Below are 26,271 nucleotides of genomic sequence, written 5' to 3' on the forward strand. Positions count from 1 at the left end.
TTCGTATACATGACATGACATGATCTTCATGTTAGATATGACTTCAAGAATCCACTTTAGGGCCTCCAGCTCAGTCTCCTCCCACGGCTCACGAGAAAATGAATAAAGGGGTCCAGTGGAGATTGTTCAGAAACCGACCTTGGAGTTTGAAAAAATTACGTGAATGCCCTTCTCTTCTGGCTCTGGCCTTTAGTACCTTAACTTCTTTCAAAATCAAATTTACAGGCGTTTGATACCCACGCATGCGTTCCTTCCTCCTCCTCTTCGCTTCACTGGTTTTTTGCATCTGTTTCTCTCCATCTCTCTCTCTCTCTCAAGTCTGAACTTCCCGAGATCATCGCGGTGCCTCCGTAACTGAATCTCAACCGTTGAATCTTCGCTCCTTCTTTGGCTCAGAAATTTACGAGAGACGCAGCTGCAATTTATTTGTTTGTTTGTTAATTCTAAAATAGAAAATAGAAATACATGCCAGGGAACATGTACAACCGAAGCTCCGGAGTGGCGTCGACGAGAGTGGAGAGGCTGCTGAGGGAGAGAGAATTTAGAAAATCGAGCCGGAATTCGCAGATGCCGAATGCAGTCGAAGTTGATTCGGTTGATACTGATTTGAACTGTTCCGGAGTCTGGGACGAGGAGTTGATCGACACTCCCGCGGCGCTGAGATTGCTTGCGGAGGGAATCGACCGTCGGGAGTTGCGCCAGACAAAGCAGCGCCTGCTGGTCGTCGCTAACAGGTTGCCGGTGTCTGCAGTGCGCCGAGGGGACTCCTGGTCTCTCGAGATCAGTGGCGGCGGGCGTGTTAGCGCTCTTCTTGGTGAGCGCCGTGGAAGGTTTAATTGTTTCCACTTCCTGTTATTGTTATTGTTTGTTGTTTTGGGTTGTGGTTTGGTTCATTTTTGCATTTTGTGTTGCTACATTTACGAGTTGATGAGATTTTGTGGCAGGTGTGAAGGAGTTCGAAGCGAAGTGGATAGGATGGGCCGGCGTTAATGTACCGGACGAGGTTGGCCAGAAAGCGCTTACCAAGGCTTTGGCTGAAAAGGTAAAAAATGGCTTGCACTTTTGTGGTATATTTAAAATACTTGTTCATCTTAATGGTTTTGTTTACTCTTGTCACTGTCTAATTCTAAGATTTCCTGATTTGTTATGTAGTTTTTTTTCTGGACCACGTCCATTTTGCTTCAAGCAGAGTAGTTTTGGTATTTCTTTTATTTGATTTCAAAAGGCAGGTTCGAGGTGAATTTCTTTGAGTAGCGGATCTTGTTGGATCATAAACTTGATTCATGATCCATAATCCAAGCCCAACTTAAAAAAAGTTCAAGATTAAGAGGTAAGTCGTCAGCTAAGTTGGTATTCAAAAAAATAAGGTTGTTGTAAGAAACTTGGAGAAGAATCAAGATAAACCGTAACATGTGTGGCAATAAATTTGCTATGTAATAGAGTTTTATGTGGTGCTTATTTACCCTTGATGTTTATAAATACTACTGTAAGCTATGTAAAATAATAAGAAGAAAGAAAAAAAAAAAATTCAGAGAGTTATCATAGCCATTCTTGTTCATGTCAGAGCGTAAATTTTTTTGAGAGACAGAGAGAAAGAGCGTCGTTTTAATTCTCCAACAAAGTGGTAACAGAGCTGGTCGAAATCTTTGTACGACGCTTCCGTTACAAGTTGTCGTCAAAACGACGCATTCGGTGGAGGTTTTCCAACGAAGTTTTCTGGAAACAGAGAAACAGAGGATGACGTTTTCTGTTTTTCGGCAAACGAAGAAGACGACCAGTCGGAGCGGGTCCCGAATTTTATTTTCGGGTTCTTCTCCACAACCCGGTCTAGTCTCCGTTCCCTCACGGTTTAACTCGGCCGGTTTGGTTGAAAAAAATTTCCAAATATTTTTTTTGAAAACTGACAAATAGTGTGACATTTTTCCAAGTTTCGACTCTCAACAACAATAACTATGATAATTGGAGTATCAAGATGAAGGCTCTTCTTAGAGCACACGATGTCTAGGTCATCATTGAAAAAGGCTTTAGCGAGCCAGAAAGAGAAGATGTTCTTACACAAGAGCAAAAGACAACTTTGAAGGATTTAAGAAAGAGAGACAAGAAAACTCTCTACCTCATCTATCAGGCATTAGATGATGACGGTTTTGAAAAGATTTCGAGTGCAACCTCCACCAGAGAAGCGTGGTAGAAGTTGCAAACCTCTTACAAAGGAGTCGAGAAGGTGAAGAAGGTACGTCTCCTAACACTAAGAGGTGAATTTGAATCCATACATATGAAAGCATCCGAGTCTATTTCGGATTATTTCTCAAGAGTAGTAGCTGTTTCTAATCAATTAAAAAGAAATGGTGAAAAACCAGAAGATGTGAGAATAATAGAGAATATACTCCATTCATTGGATCCCAAATTCGAACACATCGTCGTGACAATTGAAGAGTCCAAGGACTTGGAAGAAATGACAATAGAACAACTTCAAGGATCTTTGCAAGCCTACGAAGAAAAGCACAAAAATAAGCAAAATCTCTCTGAACAACTTCTCAAGACACAAATCAAAGAAAAGGAAGAAGAACAAGGCTACACAAGAAACGAACGTGGACGAGGAAGAGGTTGAGGCCGTGGACGAGGAAGAGGTCGCGGCTATGGACGAGGTTGAAATTAAAATAACAATTCCAACAACAACTATGAGAAAAAAGAAAGCTCAACAAGAGGTCATGGAAGAGGAAACAAGAACCCCAGGTACGAAAAATCTCATATTCAATGTTATAATTGCCAAAAATTTGGCCATTGTGCTTTAGAATGTAGAACTCCCAAGAACAGGATCGTTGAGCAGACCAATTATGCTGAAGCAAAGACAAAAAAAAAAGAAACGTTGTTATTAGCATACAGAAATAATAATGAAGAGCAATAGAATACCTGGTATCTTGACACAAGTGCAACCAACCATATGTGTGGAAGAAGAAGCCTGTTTGTAGACCTCAATGAATCAATAAGTGGCAATGTCTCTCTGGGAAATGATTTCACAATGGCGGTACAAGGAAAAGGTAACATTCTTATTCATGCAAAATATGGTAGTCATCAATTAATTTCAAATGTCTATTATGTACCTAATATGAAAAATAACATCTTGAGCTTGGGTCAACTCTTAGAAAAAGACTATGACATTCACATGAAAAATTATAGCCTTTTTATAACAGATGACAAAGGAGATTTAATAGCCAAGGTACAAATGTCAAAGAATAAAATGTTTCCTTTAAATATTCAAAACAATGTTGCAAAGTATTTATAGGCTTGTTATAAAGACACATCGTGGCTATGACATCTTCGCTTTGGGCATCTCAATTTTGAAGCATTAAAGCTATTGTCCAAGAAAGAAATGGTGAGAGGCTTACCTCGCATTAATCATCCTAATCAAGTGGGTGAAGGGTGTTTATCAGGAAAGCAATTCAGAAAAAAACTTTCCAAAAAAATCAGATTCAAGAGCCAAGAAGCCTCTCAAACTAATCCACATAGATATATGTGGTCCAATCAAGCCAAGCTCTTTAGGTAAAAGCAACTATTTTCTTCTCTTTTCAAGGAAAACATGGGTATATTTCTTGAAACAAAAATCAGAAGTTTTTGAAGTCTTCTAGAAATTCAAAGCTGTAGTAGAAAAGGAAAGTGGTAGAGAGATTAAAGCCATGAGATCTGATTGAAGAGGAGGAGAATTTATTTCCAGAGAATTTCAAGAATTCTGCGAAGTAAATGGAATTCATCGACCAATGACGGTTCCTAGATCCCCCAACAAAATGGAGTGGCAGAAAAAAAGAACCGAACTATCCTCAATATAGTTCGGAGTATGCTTAAAAACAAAAAATTACCTAAAAAGTTTTGGTCCGAAGCTGTGGCATGTGCGGTTTATTTATCTAACTGATCTCCAACAAGAAGTGTTTTGGGAAAAACACCACAAGAAGTATGGAGTGGAAAAAGCCTGACATCTCTCACTTAAGAGTCTTTGGAAGTATAGCTCATGCTCATGTATCGGATGAAAGAAGAACCAAACTTGACAATAAAAGTGAAAGTTTTATCTTCATTGGTTATGATGCAAATTCAAACGGCTACAAGCTATACAATTCGGACAATAAGAAGATTTTAATCAGTCGAGACGTGGTGTTTGATGAAGAAGGATTATGAGATTTTGGATCGCATAAAGATGACTTCAATTTCTCCCCTCCATTTGAAGATGAGCCAATATCAATCGAACTACATGGAGAAACCCAACTAAGGTCAACGACTCCATCTACTTCATCAACACCAACTACACACGAAGATGAGTCACCTTCATCATATTCAAGTAGGAGCCAAAGAATCCCACCACGGATACGAAGTCTCCGAGAAATATATGAAAAAATCGAACCATCTGGTAATCTCACACTTCTGTCTTTTTGCTGATTGTGAACCAGTAAGTTTCCAAGAAGCTGCACAAGAGAAGAAGTGGAGAAATGTCGTGGATGAAGAAATCGAGGCCATCAAGAAGAACAACACTTGGGAACTCGTTCCACTTCCTAAAGGGCACTAACCCATTAGTGTTAAATGGGTGTACAAGACAAAGAGAAATGCCCAAGGAGAAATCGAAAAACACAAAGCAAGATTAGTTGTAAAATGATACAACCAGCCGGCATTGACTATGATGAGGTATTTGCTCCTATTGCCCGTTTAGAAACTATAAGACTAATCATTTCTCTTGCAACTCAAAACAAATGGAAAATTCATCAAATAGATGTAAAGTCTGCATTCCTAAATGGAGTCCTCGAAAAAGAAGTTTATATTGAGCAACCTTTAGGTTATAAAGAGATGGGAAATGAAAACAAAGTTTTGAAGCTAAAAAAGGCTCTTTGCGGGTTAAAACAAGCACCAAGAGCATGGAATAGGCGGATTGACAAGTATTTCCTAGAGCACGATTTTATAAAATGTCCATATGAGCATGCCCTCTATATTAAGATAAAAAAGGAAGATATTCTGATCGTGTGCCTATAAATGGTTGATTTGATCTTTACAAGTAATAATCCAAACCTATTTGATGACTTCAAGAAGGCAATGTCCAAAGAATTTGAGATGACAGATAGTGGGCTCATGGCGTATTATTTTGGCATCGAAGTTAAGCAACAAGAAGATGGAATTTTTATTTCACAGAAAGGCTATGCAAAAGAAATCCTGAAAAAGTTCAAGATTGAGAATTGCAAGCCAACAAACACACCAATGGAATACGGAATCAAGATGTCTCAGCATGAAGAAGGAGAAAACGTAGATCCAACATTTTTCAAAAGTTTGGTAGGTAGTCTATGTTATCTAACCTATACAAGGCTTGATATCCTTTATACAGTTGGATTGGTCAGCCGTTACATGGAATCTCCAACAACCACCCATTTTAAAGCAGCAAAGAAAATTCTTCGCTATTTGAAAGGTACTATTGACTTAGGCTTGTTCTATTCAGTTTCTAAAAATTACAAGCTTATTGGATATAGTGATAGCAATTGGGGTGGAGGTATAGATAACCGAAGGAGTACTATTGGATTCATATTTTTCATGGGAAATACTGCCTTCACATGGATGTTAAAGAAACAACAAATTGTCACATTGTCCACCTGTGAAACAGAATGTTGCAACTACTTCATGCATTTGTCATGCAATTTGGCTAAAAAATCTATTGAAAGAGTTAGGCTTAACACAAGAAGATCTGACTAGAATCTATGTTGACAACAAGTCAGCCATTGCTCTAGCAAAGAATCCAGTATTTCATGATTGAAGCAAGCACTTCGACATTCACTTGCAATAAAGGATGTGCAAATTGAATATGTGAAGTCACAATATCAAGTTGCTGATATTTTTACCAAGCCAGTGACAAGCTAAGACTTTACAAGATTGAGAAATCTACTTGGAGTCACAGGATCAAGTTTAAGGGGGGGGGGGGGGGGGGGGGGGGGGGGTGTTGGATCATAAACTTGATCCATGATCCATAATCCAAGCCCAACTTAAAGAAAGTTCAAGATTAAGAGGTAAGTCGGCAGCTAAGTCGGTGTTCAAAAAGATAAGGTTGTTGTGTTGGCAAGAAACTTGAAGAAGAAACCGTAACGTGTGGCAATAAATTTGTCATGTAATAGAGTTTTATGTGGTGCTTATTCACCCTTGATGTTTATAAATACCACTGTAAGCAATGTAAAATGATAAGAAGAAAGAAGAAAAAAAAATTCAAAGAGTTATCATAACCATTCTTCTTCCTGTCCGAGTGTAAAATTTTTTTGAGAGATAGAGAGAAAGAGCGTCGTTTTAATTCTCAAACAGATCTTACCCAATCCAGTCTGTGTTTCACTGTTATATTTTTTGTTGGGTGTTTGTATTGAAACCTTCCATCATGAATCCAGTATCGAGACAGCTAGGTTTTCACAGCGACGACTGTTTAAATTTGCATACTATTTATGACTTCTTTTTTTTCCAGTTTTAGGACTGGCAAAGTTTTACTCGGTTAGTGAACAAAATAACTAGAAAAAGAAACAAAGAGGACACACAAACTATGAGTAAAATACATACACTGGTGTGACATAACCTTGTGATGTTATAATTTTACATGTTGAGTGTTCTGTTACAAGTTTAACTTATGCAAGTTTATGGAAATGAGATACATTCTCATTTTACTTGAAGGATTTCTTTTCATCTACTTTCTTTCATGGAGTCCAATTTGTATCTCTAGAAAAGACTTTTACTGGTCCAAAACTAGTTCTATTAAGGACAATGATTTTGTAATCCTCCATTTATTATTAATTTAATATTTTGATTTGCTTTACAGCCCATCTTGAACTGTATTTTGGTTAATTCAGTCTCTGTGTTATCTTTGTGAACTGTTCGTTGAACTTGCCACGATTGCTATTTAATTACTTTGATAAAGGAAAATTAATTTTAGTTGGTAATTTATCTCATGCTGTACATGTGCTAAAATAATACTGTAAATAGTAAATTTCTATATTTTTACCCACATTTGAAATTTGTTATCAGTTAGTTACTCATTTTATTTGTAATTTTCTGAGATCAGAGATGTATTCCGGTTTTCCTAGATGAAGAGATAGTTCATCAGTATTATAATGGATACTGCAACAACATCTTGTGGCCCCTTTTCCACTATCTCGGTCTTCCGCAAGAAGATAGGCTGGCGACCACCAGAAGCTTCCAGTCTCAGTTTGATGCATATAAGAAGGCCAACCAAATGTTTGCAGATGTGGTCAATGAGCATTATATCGATGGGGATGTTGTCTGGTGCCATGACTACCATCTTATGTTTCTTCCTAAATGCTTAAAAGAGTATAACAGTAACATGAAAGTTGGTTGGTTCCTTCACACCCCTTTTCCTTCCTCTGAGATCCATAGAACACTTCCGTCTCGTTCAGAGTTGCTGAGATCAGTTCTTGCAGCAGATCTAGTTGGGTAATGCTGAAATCTGTAACTTTTCTCTCTCTGTCCCTGTTATGTATGCATTTTCATGTATATGTATCATGTACTTTTTGTCTACTGCTGGTTACCAATTTGAATAATTCATTCAAGGGCTTATAGTAAAAACTGGATGTCAGTGTTTCCTTTTGCTTCTTTCTGCTGTACTTCTGACTGTAAATGCTACCTGCTTTTCCTTTCTCTGTGTTCCTTGGTGGATGTTTGACATCTTTACTAACTATTAACACCAATAACTGAATTATTCAGATAGATGGAGTGAAAGGATTAGGGTAGGAAATCTTTGATTCATTAAACTGCAAACACTTGAGCATTTTCTGTTGTCCCTTGACTCCAAAACAAATGTCACCCAATATGTGGCACAGTGACTTCTATATTATGTAAGTAAAATGGCCATAATGAGCTAGGTCACTGGAGATTGCACTGTTTGTGCCAGATTTCTGAAGTCCAGTATGACAAAAAATTTAGCGTCAGGTCAGTTGTGCTCTCTTATTCCATGGTCTTATTGACTTTTTATTTCTCATAGTGTTTGTGGTATTGATTGTTTCTAAGGAGCATGCAGATTGTAGATTGTTGGACTATGCTCCATCCTTTGTGGACCTTTTGATAGTCCATCTCTTTTGCAGTTTGTGAGTGCCATTTATCAACTTTCTACTGTAAACCTTCTGCAGATTTTGGAGAAGAAATACTTTACTTCTGCTTGAGTGATCTGTTTAGATCATGAAAAAGGGTCCAGAATATCTTAGTGTTCAAAACAAGTCATGTAGTACTCATATTAATAGTAAGGTAGAAGATGGAAAAGTCTGGCACGGCATTCTCTGCCATATGATTGTCTCTAATATCTTTTACTTGTGCTTGATGAAGTTGTTTGAGATCTAAGGGATGCACATTAGCATAGATAGTTACACCCACCACATTATAAAGATATAATTTGGTGTAAAATTTTATCTAGAGTTCATTTTACATATGTTGTAGTTTCAGTGAATGTAATCTTCTTATAACTATAATCCTGTGATGTGTTCGGTTGAAGTACTTCATGTTGCCTCTTGTGAACTCGGTAATTGGACTTGTTTAGTGTTAATGTCATATGAAATGCTGGTAGTTACTTTCAAAGAAACGTGTCTTGCTAAAAGACTCACATAATTTGTTGCACTGGAGAGGTCTCAATTTGGATTTGCAAAAATTTCAGCTTCCACACCTACGACTATGCAAGGCACTTTGTTAGTGCTTGCACCCGGATTCTTGGACTTGAGGGCACACCTGAAGGAGTTGAGGACCAAGGAAAGCTAACTCGGGTGGCTGCGGTATATTATAATATTCTTTAAAAAATTATAAGTAAAATTTTGCTATTTGGTACTGCAGTTGTGTTGTACTTTCTTCTTCCTCTTCGTGTTACTAAAGGCCCTCTATCACTAGATAATATATTTTTATTATATGATACTCTGCCTTGAGACACTTATTTCTTCTATCTTCTGACCTTCAGTTTCCCATAGGGATTGATTCTGAACGATTTATTCAAGCACTTGATCTACCAAAGGTTCAGGATCATATCAAGGAGTTCAAAGATAGATTTGCTGGGCGAAAGGTTGGCTCCTTTAGTTCAGTGAAATTTTTAAATATTCAGAATTTAGTAACATTAAGTTTACTCAGAATTTAATAACATCAAGTTTTTGCACTTTGCTGTATTTTTCGGATTACTTGATACACAACTCTTGATCCTTCATCATTAGGTTCCCGCTAAATGTTGAAAATTTCGGATATCTTGAGCTGCCTCTATGCTATGTGAGGTATTTGGTTTTTAGCTGTAACAAAGATTCACCTCCATAAGTATAATCATCATCATAATCATCTGAGCCTATTCCCAACAATGTCTGATGGCTGGATGAATTCTCCTTTCTGCTCTATGAGATGTAAGATTGGGTTTTGTTTCATATGTTGATGCCTGAGTAAGGTTTACATCTTTTGTTAAGACATGCATCCAAATCAATAAGTTTGACTTTTTCTTTTATTTTTTATTTTTTTCAAGAAAGCCAAATTTTGTTCCAAAGCAAAAAAAGGCAATAGAACAAAACTAGGAGGTCTCCATTACAATGAGATATAGGAGGTATACCCCTTGTTTAGCAAAAGAATCAGCTGTGTGATTAGCCGATCTTGGTAAATGAGTCATGTAGAAGTGGAACATTGAGAAGTTACAGAGAGAAGAAGGGAGAAAGGAGAACACATGAGAGAGGAGGAATGCACAACCAGTACTCATTGAGGAGTCTGAAATTTGACCCCTCCTTATTAACCCTCGATTAAGTCATAATGTGTCAAAAGTACATAAATGCCCCTCTATACCCAACTCACCACAACTCCCTAATTACAACTCAGAATTAACTAAAAATTGAACCATACGACACATACACCAAATCAAACTTGCTCCGAACATAGAGGGACAATCTGATTAATATAAAATGACCAAACTACCCTTTTCATATAATTCAACACTCTCCCTCAAGTTGGAGTGTCTGTGTCTAGAAGCTCAACTTATAACAAAAATTCCCAAGTACTTTTTTTCCCCAAGGCCATAGTAACTAAATTTCCAAACTGATTTGCAAATTTAACATACGGAGTAACTGCCACACCTCTCACTACTGCATCACGAATGAAATGACAGTCGACCTCAACATGTTTAGTTCATTCATGAGAGATTGGATTACTAGAAATGAAAATGACAACTTAATTGTCACAATGCATTACCGTTACACCTTCTTTGGGAAGTTTAACTCTTGCAAAACTGTTAAACTCATAGGAGTTCACTAACAATGTGAGCAATTGCCTAGTATTCTGCTTCTACACTAGATCGGGCCATAACATCTTTTTTTTTGCTCTTCCAACTAATCAAATTCCCTCTAACAAATACATAATGCCTAGTGGTAGACTTTCTGTTCAGCTTGGACCTTGCATAGTTAGCATCAAAGTATCCGTTAATTACAAATGACCATGTGGCTCATAAATAATTCTTTACTCGGTGTTCTCTTCAAATATCTCAATTCTATATGGTGCAGCCTCTAAATGAATGTTTCTTGGATGCTCCATGAATTGAGTGATTATACTTATAGCCAATGAGATGTCAAGCTGCGCAATTGTGGCATAAATCAGTTTGGCCCACTAATCTTTGACTTCAACATTGTCATTTTCATGAAGATTATGGTTAACTTCCATGGGTGTTTCAACGGGTTTTGCTCCCTACAAACCATACTCTTGCAGGATATTTGTAACTATTTACTTTGTTTCATAACAATCCCTGCCTTACTTCTTGCCACCTCAACCTCAAGGAAATACTGAGGGAACTTAAGACTTTGCCTTGGAAATGTTTTGCAAGATGTACTTTAACTTCTTCCATATCTTTTTCATTACTTTCTGACAACACTATGTCACCCACATACACAACGAGCACTACAACTTCAGGACCTCTTCAAAACAAACAATGAGTGGTCACAATGACTTCTGTCAAAACCCAAAAACATAATCACTTTGTTGAACTTGTCAAACCATGTTTTGAGCTTTGTTTTGAGGCCATAAATGGCCTTGTTTAGCCTACATACTTTCCAATCCCCCCCTTGAGCAATGTACCTAGGAGTTTGCCCCATGTATGTCTCTTCGTTTAAAGCCCCACACAAGAATGCATTTTTTATGCCTAATTGGTACAACAACAAAAATCAAAATGTGAACAAATGTCAATTGAGCCACAAACAAGAAAGTTTCAAAAACATCCACAACATATGTTTGGGTATATGTCATAGCTACATGTTTGGCTTTCTACCGCTCTATCTACCCATCAGCCTTGTATTTCATCGTGTAGACCCAGCGGTAACCCACAACAGCAGCATTTGGAAGTGGATCTCACAACATCTAAGTAGCCCTATCAAGCAACACCTCCATCTCTACATCCATGACCTCCTTTCATTTTGAACGGATCAGACAACGAGTCAAAGGACACAAATTTAGATATGAGATGGTGAGTACAAGCATGTATACCTTGCGAAAAGTATTAGGAAGATTTAAGTCGCTTACCTCAAGAGTCATCGACGAGGAGGAAACTGGCAAAGATAGAAAGGAGGGAACCTTTGATGGTGCTTTGAGAGGTTTCCATCATTGGTAAACTCGCAACGGCTTTGGCTGGGCAGCACCAGGTGTGGCACTAGAAACATCCTCCATCGAAACAAGAGCAACAACATCAACATCAAGAGTATAAAAATAGTAGAGTCATCAAACTTTGAAAATTAGGGAATATTTTTAAAGACTGATATCAACAGACAAGGTTTTTTGGTAGAACGACAATAACACGTGCTCTTTTTGAGTATGAGAATACCCAAGGAAAACACACTTAATTGATCTTGGAGATAGTTTGTCACGTGATGGACCAAAAACATGCTTATAGCAAAATAGACCTAAAAACCATGAGGACAAAGAGGAAACAATTCACTGTTAGATTTAAGAACTTGTAGTGGAACTTTTCCTCCAATTATATAAGAGGGAATTTTGTTGAAAAGTAAACAAGCAACAAGGATAGCATCACCCCAATAGAATTTCGAAACCTGCACCTAAAATAACATGGTTCATGCAACCTCAAGTGGCTATTTTTCATTTTTGCTACCTCGTTTTGTTGTGGTGTATACACACAAGAAGGTTGATGAATACCATTAACTTGACAAAAGGAAACAAATAATGGTTCATAAACTTAAGCCCATTGTCAGAACGAAATATACAAAGATTTACACTAGGCTGATTTTTTATTTTACTATAAAAATTGAGAAACACATTAAATACTTCAAATTTATCTTGTAGGAGGTACACCCATATGGATCGACTAAAATCGTCATTAAAGGAAACAAAATACCGGTTAGCCAACCCCAATTGCTCCTTTTTGATTGCCTTAGCATACTCCTAGCTCCACCATGGCACCTTCTCAAACGATCAACATCCAATTGCTCAAGTCTGGCACATCATTGCTCCACCTTGGGCCCGATTCTTCCTCTACACTACATGTTTAATTAAAATCTTGAACACTAATAACCTGGCCAGACGTGGCAATTCAAGACCAGACCCTGCTTGCCCTCTTTGTAATGTCGGCATGGAATTTGTCAGGCACGTGCTCCTTCATTGCCCTTTCGCTTGGAGAATCTGGACCTTGCTGTTCCATCGAATTGGCATCCAAGCTTGCGTCACACTGGACCTCTCTCCATGATCCAATCCCTGCGTGGAACTCGCCTCTCCAAGGTCGGCAAATTGCTCCTCTCCAACTGTGTTAGCCTTATCCCTTGGTCCATCTGGAAGGATGCTTCTAGTGCAAACTCACCAACATTGAGGCACTCACTGAAGACATTGTTGCCGATGTCTCTTCTTGGCTCCACCAGAAAGGCACGCATTTGAGAAGCAACTGGTGGCTGGTGGCCTAGATGACTGGCCCCCCTCACCGAGCTACTATGGCCGAATGGCAACCCTGTCGGCTGGAACTCTCAAATTGAATTTTGATGGAAGCCCTACTGGATGCTCGGGTCCTGCTGGTTTTGGTAGCGGTTTCCACTCAGCTGGCGACTCCCTCCTTGTGCCTATGTCGGCCCTCTTGGCATCTCGGACTCCACCTCAGCCAAACTCACCATCCTCTTTCATGGCCTCAAAATTTATCATAACAGATTCTCTAGATCATTGATTGTCGAGGGAGACTCTAAAGTACTCATTGAATGGTGCCCTAAAGCCAAGGCTCCCCCTTGGAGACATTGGGACACCTTCCTTGATATTTGTAATATTGCCTTAGACTTACACTATACCTAAAATCATGTCCCCCATTCAGCCAATTATTTTTCTGACTGTCAGGTCAAAATGGGAGCCTTCCTCCAATCACTGGTTGTAATTGGAGAGCTCCCCTCTCTTGTAATGGGTTTTAGTTCCTCGTTTAAATTCTCATCACATTCTTAAAAAACAAAATAAAGAAGCAAAGACACTAGTTGCTTAACAAGGTCCCCATATATCCAAATGGACTACTTCAAACAAACTAGTATAATGACTTTGACTAAATGGAAATGATGCCTGGTGGTGCTTCTTGAGTTGACAAAATTCACATTGAAATGACAAGGTAGAAGGCAAAGTTGGAAACATCTAAATTAAATTGGTTGGGGAGGAATGTCCGAGCCGAAGTGCCACTGGAAGGGTGACACATCTACTTGGAGTGCCAAAGATTAGGGGTGGCATCGAACCGAGCCGGTTCGTGAGCTGCTCGAGCTCGGCTTGGTTCTGGCTCGGTTCAATTTGATCTATCTAGATCTTGACAAGGGCTTGGGAGTCGGGACCGGAAGCCGGGAGCGAGAGGGAGTCGACTTCGATTTCTTCCTCCCCTGGTCATTGCTGAGCCCCTCCCATCTGCTGTTGTGGTTGCCTCCGTCGTCGTCTACAGCTGCTCGCCGGCCGCCTTTGCCGCTGCTCAGTTCGATTTCTTCCTCCCCTCGTTTGCTTTCGCCGCTGCTTCCGTCACAATTGCCGCATCCATCAACACCGACGACAACTCCTCACCGGCACCGCTAGACCCCCTACCCCCTGCATCATCTCGGCGGAAAACCAGAGACCTAAGTTAGGGGAGAAATAATTTTTCCCTCTGCGCACGTGAAGACATCATGCAATTTTGTAAGTGCGACCTTTGCTCGTGCGATTTCACACGTGCGAGATCACAAACACGTGAAAAAAAAATTGTTTCTTGAAATCTGGCTGTCTCTTCCTCATGGTTCTTGAAGAGACTCAAATTGTTTGAGGTACTCTCTTAATGCTAACTCCACTCAAGTGTTTCAGAAGAACAAATTGGTACCATTTCAGAATTGTTGCTGTATGAATCCATTCTCCGAAGAAAAAAAAAAATGGGCATACGATTATGTCATCCAAAAACATTTTTCTTAAACTTTTTCTCTGTCTCCATGATCTGGGTTTTTAGTCCTTGAATTAGAACGATCTGATTGAGTACAAATGGACAAAACTAGCGTTGCTTTTCAAAGGAATATTTTTGTGTTTGATTATTGAATTAAGTTTATGCTTAATTATGCAGCTTTTATGAATAATTTTATGCATAGTGTATAGATAATTTTATACAGGGTTAATATACAGAGTTTATGCCCAATTTTAAGTAGAGGTTATGCCTAATTTTATGTAAAATGTATGCATAATTTTATATACAATTTATTTGACTTGTATTTTATGCAAAGTTTTAAATATAGGTTGGTGCTCGAACTCGGTTAAAATTATTGGGCTTGTGCTTGATTACAATTTTAGGTTAGGTTCGGCTCGAGCTCGAGTTCGAAATATTTAAATCATGCTCGGCTCGAACATAGTCAGGTTCGGGCTCGGCTCGGCTCGGCTAGGCTCAATGCCACCCTACGAAAGACAACGACACTTATGAGCCTTCCAAGTGGTAAAGACCCTCACTCTCACAGTCTAAACCAATCATCCTCCTCATGAAGGTTTTGAAATACATAATGATTAGGAAAGAAGGATACCGAATAATTCAAAGAGTTTGTAATTTGATTGACAGACAACAAGTTAACATGAAATTTATGGACACATAAAAAAATTCTACGGGTATAGATGAAATAGGCAGAACTTTGACCACTCCATTAATAGGTGAGGAGGCACCATCAACAAAAATGACATGTCTAAATAGGATGATTGACTAAGAGAAGTCAATATGAAAGACATACCTAACATGTGCGAAGATGCATCGGAATCAATCACTAACAACGTGGTAAGACAAGCATGTAAAACTAACATTTTTGAACTAGTCATGGTGGTTGTGGCTATGGTAATTGAATCACTAAGCTTCATAGATGTGGTTGATGAAGTCAATTTTGCCATCCTTTGAGCCAATTTTTGAAGTTCATCTAGAGCACCAGGAATCATACCTATTACGTGGCTCGCTGAAGTTTCATCACCTTTTGAAACACTAGAATTGGCCTGAGCAGGTTTTCCAAACTTGGCCTAGCACTTATCTAAGAAATGATTATAGTGCCCACAATAGACACAACTATCACTTCCGTTGCCTTTACCATGGCCATAACTATCCCACCTTGTTCCCTTCTACCTCCTCCACGTCTATAGGGTGCCTCTGAACAACTTGGTATGGATTGAATATTTAGGGCAACAACTTCTGCCCCTTTATTTTCCTTGTTGCCCTATGATATCACAATTATTTCTGCTCAAACTACTTTGTTAAAAGCTTTCTTCAATGAGGGTATATCATTAGAAGCAAGTATTTGGGCCCAAATTGCATCATGTTCGGGACCTAACCCATTAAGAAAATTGGCCGCATGAATTTACCCAAATTGCTTCAGAAGTTCTTTCTCATTTGTTGTAAAATGATGGTATACATCAATCTTGGTTAGTAAAGTTTGCAAGTCAATAAAATAATCAGTCGTAGTTCTATCCCTTCATTTCAGACTAAAGAACTTCGCATAGAGTTCATTAACACATGACAAATTACTCTCCACTCAAGAACTCCAAACACAATGGAACAATTCAGAAATATCCAGGATTTGGACTACAAAATATCCAATAAACTTGTGATCAGTGTATGTTGGGTCACATTATCATCTTACTATTAATATTTGAAATTATTTGGGTACTCAACGAAATTATTTTTTTGGTTATTTCAAATAAATTAGTAATAGGGTAAATACTAAGCCACAATTAATTTTTTTACATTTGTTTCTTGGTTCTCCATTGTTCATTTTCTTTCAAAATCAGTTTATCTTAATTTTTTTCTTTTGCAGTGACACTTTTTTTATTTATCACCCTGTATTTGTTTCTTTGTTTTATTATTTCCTTTATAACTTAAAGTGTCTTTACTGCACTGTGTATTGATCCTTCTCACTTGATTTGTCACAGTTGGAACTCTATTTTAAATAGTTGTCATTTATTCAGAAGACTGATTTTTTCATGCCAATCTACTTTTTATATCTAATTTTTGGTCAGCCTTTCGGCTACGTTGTGGCAGGTGATGTTGGGTGTGGACCGCCTCGACATGATTAAAGGAATTCCCCAGAAGATTTTGGCATTTGAAAAATTCCTTGAGGAGAATCCTAATTGGCGTGATAAAGTTGTTTTGCTGCAAATTGCTGTCCCAACGAGAACAGATGTCCCTGAGTGTATGTGTCTTCATTCAGTGTGGATTATCTCGGGTTCCTTTCTTTTTGCCCTTTTTCTTCTTTTTATGTTCATGGATAGGCATTTTGAATTGCGTATGGTGGTGTACTTGGATTTTTTTTTTTTTGTCCAGAATATCCTTAAATTTCCATAAACTAGGACAGGTGTCCTGCACCAACTTCATTTTTTTATGACAACTCAAGTTTTCATTGTGAGGAGTGTTTTTCACTGCCCACATCGAGGTTTGTTAACATGAGGTCTTCTGTTCAAATCTTATGGTTAACATTTGCAGCCAATCTCAAAAAAATCTAATGAGTTTTTTTTTAAAACAATATATTTTTATGTTAGGGATTAACGAGGTATTTTTCATCATAGCTTCAGAGTGATTTGTTCTCCCCCCCCCCCCCCCCCCCCCCCCAAAAAAAAAAAAAAACAGCGTTGATTTCACTTGAATGGTACTGTGTTACCCATCTATATCAGGCATATTGATCAAAATTTTGATTGTTTGCAACATATAATGGAGATGTGTTTGTTCAATTTTCTTACAGATCAAAAACTTACAAGTCAAGTGCATGAAATTGTTGGACGTATTAATGGTCGATTTGGGACATTAACTGCTGTCCCAATACATCACTTGGTAACACTCTTCAACTTTGACTATTATGTCATTACTTGAGTAATTGGTCATCTTCTATGAGTGAACTAGATGTCTTGTTTTTTTTCCGATAAATGGTGAATTTCATTGAGGGGCAGATTTTTTAGTTCAATTTTCTGTAGAAATTTTCTTTTGAGATAGTTTGGGTATCACTTCTGTATAACTTTTTCTGTTCAATATTCTGATTTATTACATATCAGTGGAGTGGTTATTGCTTACTATTCAGTCGGAATACTAGAACAGGCTATGGCATTCATTTTTTACATGGTATTGAAGTGGTTGCTTGGCTATTCTTGATATGGTTTATGCTAATGTCTTAGTTTCATCTTTCCTCGAACTCTTCAGACCTAGTATATATTGTCGCATGGTGTACCCTGGTTTGGGTATCGGGATCCTTTTTACCTAGTTTGATTACTCATGATCTGCTCCTGGATCAAATATATAACTAAGGCATTATTTTTATCATTTGAGTTGGTTCTTTTAGGTTTTGGTTTTAAACCTGAGGACTTAGGTTTTCTGCTTTTGTCCTTCTTGCAGGATCGATCACTTGACTTCCATGCGTTATGTGCACTATATGCTGTGACCGGTAATTATTTTCTGTCTCTTTTGTCTGACTACTTGGCTTGAATCTTTACCTCCGTATAAAGCAACGCTGACTGTCCCACTGAGTATGATCAGAAATTTCTGTCAAACTTTTCCCACTACATGGAGTCCAAATCTTCTTTAATGAGATGATTCATATTCCACAAAAGTTTTTCCTATAAGCGGCAAAACTAGATTACTAAAAAAGGAGAGAAAACTACAGATCTCCCTAAAATATCTGTAATTTGAGTAAACTTCTGTAGCAATTTGTAGAAGCTCATGGACAAGATCAGTTGCTACCAAAATGTTAGGACAACCATTTGTTCTTTTGAGGTTATCTGATACCTTACGAGGTTGGAGAAGCATTATGCTTTTGTTTTCTTACTTTCTCCCTCTTTTTTTTTCCCTAGATGTGGCTCTAGTGACTTCATTGAGGGATGGAATGAATCTGGTCAGTTATGAGTATGTGGCTTGCCAGAAATCTAAGAAAGGTGTCCTCATTCTTAGTGAGGTGATAATTTCGATCCTTCGTTTGAGTTCATATAGTGTTTGTTTTAATTATGTTTATTTCCCTATTACTGTCGAATATAATGTTAGCAAGTGAATCCTATGTAAACATATGTGTTGATCAAGGACTTGTTTAGGCATTATTTTTTCTCTTTAAATTTAAGGTTAGTGGTATAATACTTGACCTTACATGTCAATTTTTTGAGGTATAGCTCCCTTCACATGCAGAAATGGGTTTATAGTTGAAATAGGTAATGAATGAGAATTTTTCCCTTAGCTGCACATTCGCAGGGAGACCTAAGGATTCTTTATACATTGCTTTCATTTATTTCTTGGCAAAGTGAAAATGGTAAAAATAATGTTCTGTTTATGACTGCTTATTTATGTGTCTCTGTTATTTGGTAGTTTGCAGGAGCTGCACAGTCTCTAGGTGGCAGGTGCTCTCCTTGTTAATCCATGGAATATAACAGAAGTGGCTAACTCAGTTGAGTATGCATTGAACATGCCTGCAGATGAAAGAGAAAAGCGACATATGCTTAATTTCATACATGTAACAACTCACACTGCTCAAGATTGGGCAGAAACATTCGTCAGGTATCTACAGTCCAAATACTATCATATTTCAATTTCCTTTTTTCCCTATTATTCTAATTGGCAACTAGAATTTTTTTTTTCCTTTTCAATAGTGAGAAAGACTACACTTAAGAGAGGAAATTGGCTCAAAGCTCTGGAACTCTTAATAACAAATAGGGAATAGGAGTTTAGAACTGATTGGGCTCACCTAAGATGTCATTGACCCTGAACTAAGCTTTTCTTTTTTCAATCACACCCTAACAGTGGCACTAACCTAATTTTATAAAAAAATTCAAGAGCAAATATTGATGTACCATTTATTGGACATGTAGTGAACTCAATGACACCATTGTTGAAGCTCAACTGAGGACTAGACAAGTTCCGCCAGGGCTTCCAATGGAGGATGCTGTTGATCGTTATCTCCAGTCCAAGAATCGATTACTTATACTGGTACTTTCATTCTTATTCAGTTATCAATGTTGTCCTTCAAACTCATATCTTATGGAGCTCGAAATCCTATGATGGTATTTTTCAATAATGCTTTGTATGGATTCAATTTTTTTTTTATAATTAATGGAAACTCTAAGAAATTGACTATAAAAAAAAAAGAAAAAAATAGTAGCTATAGAAAAGACTAAGAATCTCATTATTTCTCAATTCCTTTGTCCCACTCGTTTTTTTTTTTTTTTTTTTGGCTTCAATTATTTCTTTAATTTTTTGTTTTGAAATTAATACAATCCAGGTTTTGCAAAAATGAAAGAAAAAGGAAACAGTAAAAAAGAGAGGTGAAGCTTGATTGTAGTGTGAAAAATGAGGAAAGAAAGACCTGTAGGAAAGGGATATTTTGGCTGTAAGAAGGGAAATGAAAGGTGAGATGATGCAAAGAATGAACTAACTTATGGGGGGTTAGTCCACAATGAAGTGGAATGAATTCCCTCCACATTACTTAGTTCATCCCATTTATGGTGTTAGTCCAGAATGACTTGAATTGAAGTGAGATAACACCATTTCATTCGCTAAGGCAAAAACGGGGGAAAGTTGTTTCCTACCTATTTTGCGAATCATCAGCTTTCCACGCGCGACGCGCGTTGCTTCTTCCCCCCCCCTTCTCGTCAGCCTCTCCAGATGCAGAGCCCCCTCCGCCTCCCTCTCTTCGCCCCCTCCGCGATTTTTTTCCTCCCTCTGCCCCCACCTCTGTCGCAGAGCCCCTCGGCCTCCCTCTCTTTCCGCCCCCCCCCCCCCCCCCCCCCCCCCCCGTCGGCCTTCCTTCCTCCCTCTCTCGACCTCCGTCGCAGAGCACGGGAGGCCAAAGCCCCTCGGCCTCCCTCTCTTTTTCCGCCTCTCCCCCCGTCGGCCTTCCTTCCTCCCTCTCTCGACCTCCGTCGCAGAGCACGGGAGGCCAGAGCCCCTCGGCCTCCTGGCTTCTCTTCTCTCTCGGCCTCCCTATTTTCTCCCTCTCGGCGCACCGTCGGAGCGTCGCCTCCGTCGCCGTTGCCCGCCGCCATCGCCGTTGCCCGCTGCCGTCGCCGTTGCCAAGATCGCCGCAGAGGAAGACGAAGACGATATTTAATTTTTCCTAAGTTAGGAAAAATTAAACATCGTCAGAATTGGTTTAATTATCTAATTAATTAAACCATTAGTTTTTCATTTTTTGTTAATATATTATTAATTAATAATATTTAAAATGTATATTATGTTATTGATAAATTTATTTATTTATTTATTTATTTTTATTAAAATAATGAGTTTTAATGTTAAACTATATCTTATGTTATTACAGAATAATTTATTTATTTATTATATTCACTTATGTTATTTTTAACTTTTTTATTTATTTTAAATAATTTATTCTAGTCACACGTAATTAGTATATTAATTTATAATAAACTATAATCATTAATTGGTTTAATTATCCAATTATTATAATTAATTAAACCATAATTATTGTTTTAATTTATAATAAATTATAATCATTAAGTAATATAATATAATTTTTTATTAATTAAAATATTAATATATTCTAATACTACACGTTAAATCACTTATAAGTGTAGTAATCACGCTTATTTTTATTAATTATATATTTAGGTATATGTTCTATTTAAGTATATTATAAAATGTTACTTATTCTCTTTTTTATATCATATTTTTCATTTGGGGGCACTAACACTGGAATCTGTTTTCCAGCCACTTGAACTCGTCTATACTAACACCCAAACATGAATTGAAGTGGAAGCAATTCATCTCACTTCAATTCAATTTTCCACTTCATTTCCACTTCATTGTGGACTAACCCCTCCTTAAGGATCCTTGCATCATAAAGAAAATGCAGTTCCTGTGATATGATTTTGGCTTGGGTTTAGGCTTAAGTTTGCAATCCGAAAATTTCTAAAGTTATCTCTCCATATAACTTCTTCAAGGATGAGATGTATCTCTTGAACTTTTGTTCCTGAGTTCAAACTAATGAGAAGATGCTCTAATTCATGTCCTAGATTGCTGATATAAAGTTATGTTATAAAAAAATCCAAGTCCAACTCTAATTTGTTTTGCCTTATCCTATTTAAACATTAATATTAAATCTTAAATTTGCAGAAACGTCAACTAAACTTAGAGCTACTTAGGTTAGTTAAAAGATCACATTTATGCACATCATTCAAATCCAAAATTGGGTAACTAACTAATGAAAAGAAAATTCCACTTCATTTGAACTTCTTTTGATCAAGATATGACTTCATTTATGTTGACTATCCAAGTTGTGCAACTCCTTAGCTAGTTTCTGGTATCTGAATTTTCCAGTTTTTTCCCTGCTTGTAATTTGTATCAAACAAACTTTTGATGAAAAAACAACAAACTATGATGAATTGATTTCTCGTTGCTCATTTCTATCTTGATACCTGTTACTTTACCTTTTGATAAGTTCAAAATTAGTAACTACTAGTAATGTTGCTTGAGTTTTGAAAATCTCTCCTTAGTTTAGACTTTTTCTTTCGCTCTGATAATCTCTGGTTAGGATTTTGGCCTAGTTTGAGCTGAAACTGTTTGACCAATTTTCTCAAACCCTGGTTGACATAATCCTTTCAGCTTGAAGTTTCTGAGCATTGGAGACACTGTGGCTTTCCTAATATATCCTGAGATAGTTGTGGACACGCTTTTCTAACATCCCGAGATTGCTTCTCTCAAATTTCACATAGATGTCTCATTCAGATGTTCTAGGACAGCTATTTTCTGCATGCACTCTTGCTGCAGAGTTTGCTGGTTTTTTATGTGACTGTTGAGTGATTGCTTTTTAATACTGGTTTAAGACTTGATTGTTGGTCAACACTGATTAAAATATTTCAGACCTGGGTTGTGTAAAGTCAGCCCAAAAGGTTAAACACTTTCAATTTACACTACCAGTTTATTTTGGAAAGGACTAAATTTATTGGACTATTATGTAATCAGTCACTTAAAATCTCAAAAGGAGGTAGCATCACAATATTGAGTCAAAAAATCTTCTATCTGTCACGTATGCCACTATGCAGTTACCCTCCAAAATACTTGTTAACGATTAGAAGATTGAGTAAACCATTGAGGACTAGTGGTAGTTTTAGTTTTCTCTGGAAGATCTCATGTTATATGATTGAGTAGGATTCGATATTTTAAATTCTTATGTCAGCATGTTTAAATGGTGTTTAACCAAACCTCTGCTTCAACATTCGTTTGTTGACGTGGCAGCTGACGTTTATTACATCATCTGTGTTGTATTTTCCCTTCTCTTCATAGGAAACACAGGCAATTCTCTCACCCTACAGTATTGATTTTTCTTTGTAACAAATTGACTCCTTCATGTACTTAAATTAGGTGAAAATTCTTCACAAATTGGACATTAGTGGCCTGTATTAAACCTTTAGTACACCATATCTAATTCGGACTTCTTTGACTCGACAGCTTTTTCTGTTAATTGACATATTCTCATAATCCATCTGTTTAATAGATCTGTGGCAGGGTTATATCGCCCTTTTGTAGATGAATCAGATTGTGCAGATTGTATATGTTCATAGCTGGCTATTTAGTAAAAAATATATATATATAGTGAAAAAAGCATGGACACTTGATTAGGGTTCTATTTTGCACCTCCATTAGCTAGTGACTGGTCTAGATACAAGTTGGTGTAGCCCCTCTATAATAGGATAGTTGCAGGAGGCCACCTGTTGGTGAACCACTAGAAATATTTGTTGTGGTATGTTTAGGCTCTTTCTAATACTCACATCCTTTACTTCTCTGTAGTTCTGAATCGTGGAAGTTTTAGTTGCCAAAGAGCTTGATTACGTTATCTTGTAGCACAGAAGTATTTAGAGATGATTAAAGTTTGCTTCCTTTCATGGAATATACTTGCCATGAACTACTAAAAAAAAAAAATTCTGATGCTGATAAGTATGGCTGTCTGAATGTCTACTGTTTGTGGAAAAGAATACTAGTTTGGAAACATTGTTGTCATGGTCATGCAGCCCTTGGTGTCTGTTTGTCTGAATATTTTTAATTATGTTTTATCAAAATGTTAGGGATTCAATGCAACATTGACAGAACCTGTGGAGAGCCCTGGGCGAAGAGGGGGAGATCAGATCAAAGAAATGGATTTTAAATTACATCCTGAGTTGAAAGAACCCCTAGAAATTCTTTGCAGTGATCCAAAGACAACTATTGTTGTACTCAGTGGAAGTGATAGAAGTGTCCTAGATGAGGTAACTACCTTCTACTCTTCATTACCCTTACATTGTTATCATGTCACTGATCCTCAGTGGAAGTGATAGAAGTGTCCTAGATGAGGTACCCACCTAGTCTTTCTTACCCCTATATTATTATTATTTCTCTGATTTATTTTCTCCTGTATATATTGTTTTATCTGTAGAATTTTGGGCACTATAACATGTGGTTAGCAGCGGAGAACGGAATGTTTTTGCGTCTGACTAAAGGAGAATGGATGACAACAATGCCAGATTATCTAAATATGGATTGGGTAGATAGTGTAAAGGTAAAACTTTTGTGCGACTCGCTCATGCCATTTTTACTCAAAATTTACTTTACTATTTGCCATCTTTCCACCGAATTTGGTGACTCATTTACATGGAACAGCATGTTTTCGAGTACTTCAAAGAAAGAACACCAAGGTCTAATGTTGAGCTTCGTGAAACTTCACTTGTATGGAATTACAAGTATGCAGGTAATAAGGTAAATACATCATGTTTAATTTGACATGGGATCATCTATTGTTATTTCCATTTCTATCTCATCTTATTATGGTTGTAGATGTTGAATTTGGAAGGCTTCAAGCAAGGGATATGTTGCAGCATTTGTGGACCGGTCCCATCTCCAATGCGGCTGTTGATGTTGTTCAAGGAAGCCGGTCAGTCGAGGTCCGATCTGTTGGTGTAACTAAGGTGAGTCCGGATCAAACCAAGTCAACCAATTCCATTCTGAATTAATACTGCTTCAAATTCCTTTCTGCTGATTTATGAGAAACTTTATTTAATACCCACGTGGCTTGTGATGAAAAACTTCCCCAATGAAAAGGAGTTTTTGTCTTTCCATTTCCTACTGATATTTTTCCTTTAAGTAAAAACTGTTTCATTTTTATGAAACGTTGCAGGGGGCAGCCATTGATCGTATCTTAGGAGAAATAGTTCACAGCAAATGCGTGGAGACACCAATTGATTACGTGCTATGCATTGGTCACTTTTTAGGGAAGGTAGTTGTCTGATTGAATGTTCAATCTCAGTTTGTTGTCAACTCCATATCGATTTTTCTGAATGTTATCTCAGTCGGCACTATTATTTCTGCAAGACGAAAAGTATTAATACAATTAACTCTGTTGGTGCAAATTACTGTATCAGGATGAAGACATCTATACATTTTTTGAACCAGAGCTCCCAGCAGAACCAGTAGCTTCTACAAGAGCAAAGGTGGCCTCTGACATCATCAAGACCACTGATAGGTGCTTTTCGCAGAAGCTGTCAAACAATAGAAGTGGTTGTAAGACATCCCATAACCGGAACCAGAAGGCATCAGTAGCATCTGAAAGGAGAGTGACAAATAACGGCGATGGGGTATGGCGATCCTCACTAGAAAATATTGCATGGCATGAAGGATCATCAGTGCTCGATCTCAAGGGCGAAAACTACTTCTCTTGCGCTGTAGGGAGGAAATGCTCAAATGCAAGGTATCTTCTTGGGTCATCAGACGATGTGGTCACGTTTTTGAAAGAGTTGGCTTCAGCTTCTCATTAACTTTCATCAGTTTTATGATTCTAGTGGGAGTGAGGAAATGGAGGTTTCAGAATTGTCTTACTGTAAATGTTCACCTGAGTGATAGCCTGTTAGTCAGTTAGAGCAGTCAACAGGAAGTAAGTAATCCGGACGATTTAGGGGGGGGAGAAGAAATTTGAAGTGGATAATAAGCCAAAAATGTATATCACTCAAATTTCTTACCTATTGACGGCCTTGCTGTTACATGGCTCCTTCTTTGTTTCGTCGGTCAATCATTTTGTGCTGTAGAAGTAATGAATATTTGTCCACATAAATAGAGAGGCCCAGCCTCTTCTGTTCATATCGTATTTTGGAAAATAAATAAATATATTCTGTCATGTTCTCAATTTTCAAGAAGCAGATGTCTTGGGTGTTGGACAGAGAGCAGAGACGAACACTAGTTAGTTGATGAATAGTACTGGTTCTTTGTTCTTTTCTTTTCTTTTGGGGTTCCAAACAGGCCCTAAAGGACTCCGGGCTTCCGCCTCCGCCTCTACTTAATCAATCTTCATCGCACTACCGTGATGGCAAATGCAGCCTTACTTTCCAGCTACGGAGATTGTAAGTGTCAAAGTCAGTTCCTAAATTCGAGTTAGATAACCATTTTCAACCCCTTGTTATCATTCGCTAAAATAAGATAAAATAAGATAAAATAACTTCATAATATTTTAGACTATCTTAAAACCGTAAAGCGACCTGGTTCATTTTCTTCCCTTGGTCAAGCAACTCAATGGAAAGAGAAAAGGTGGTATGGTATAGGGGTGGGCATCGGGTTGGGTTTTACGTAGAACCCTACTTGACACAACCTGAAAAACCTGAGTTTGGATTTCTGATTTCACTCCACAGGTCAGGGATGAAGGATTTAGGGTCAGAGACGAGTTTTCCCAAATTTGACCCAAACCCAACTCACAGACGAGATAGAGATATAAAACGGGGTTGAGACGAGTCAAGTTTATGGGAATGAGGCGGTGATAGATCAAGGGATTGGACTAAAAGGATGGAGATTAAGTCGGGATTGAGTTTGACAATTTGGGTTTT

At 37.8% G+C, this 26,271-nt stretch overlaps 1 pseudogene; it reads left to right on the forward strand.

Moving 5' to 3' along the window:
• Positions 1-312: 312 nt before the first annotated feature.
• Positions 313-25,507, forward strand: LOC137945549 (alpha,alpha-trehalose-phosphate synthase [UDP-forming] 1-like; annotated as a pseudogene).
• The last annotated feature ends 764 nt before the right edge of the window (positions 25,508-26,271 follow it).

The sequence above is a fragment of the Aristolochia californica genome, unplaced genomic scaffold (genome assembly GCF_029961685.1).
Source record: "Aristolochia californica isolate CCGP_79_NKW_82.1479 unplaced genomic scaffold, dmAriCali1.0.hap1 SCAF_12, whole genome shotgun sequence".
Taxonomy (NCBI): domain Eukaryota; kingdom Viridiplantae; phylum Streptophyta; class Magnoliopsida; order Piperales; family Aristolochiaceae; genus Aristolochia; species Aristolochia californica.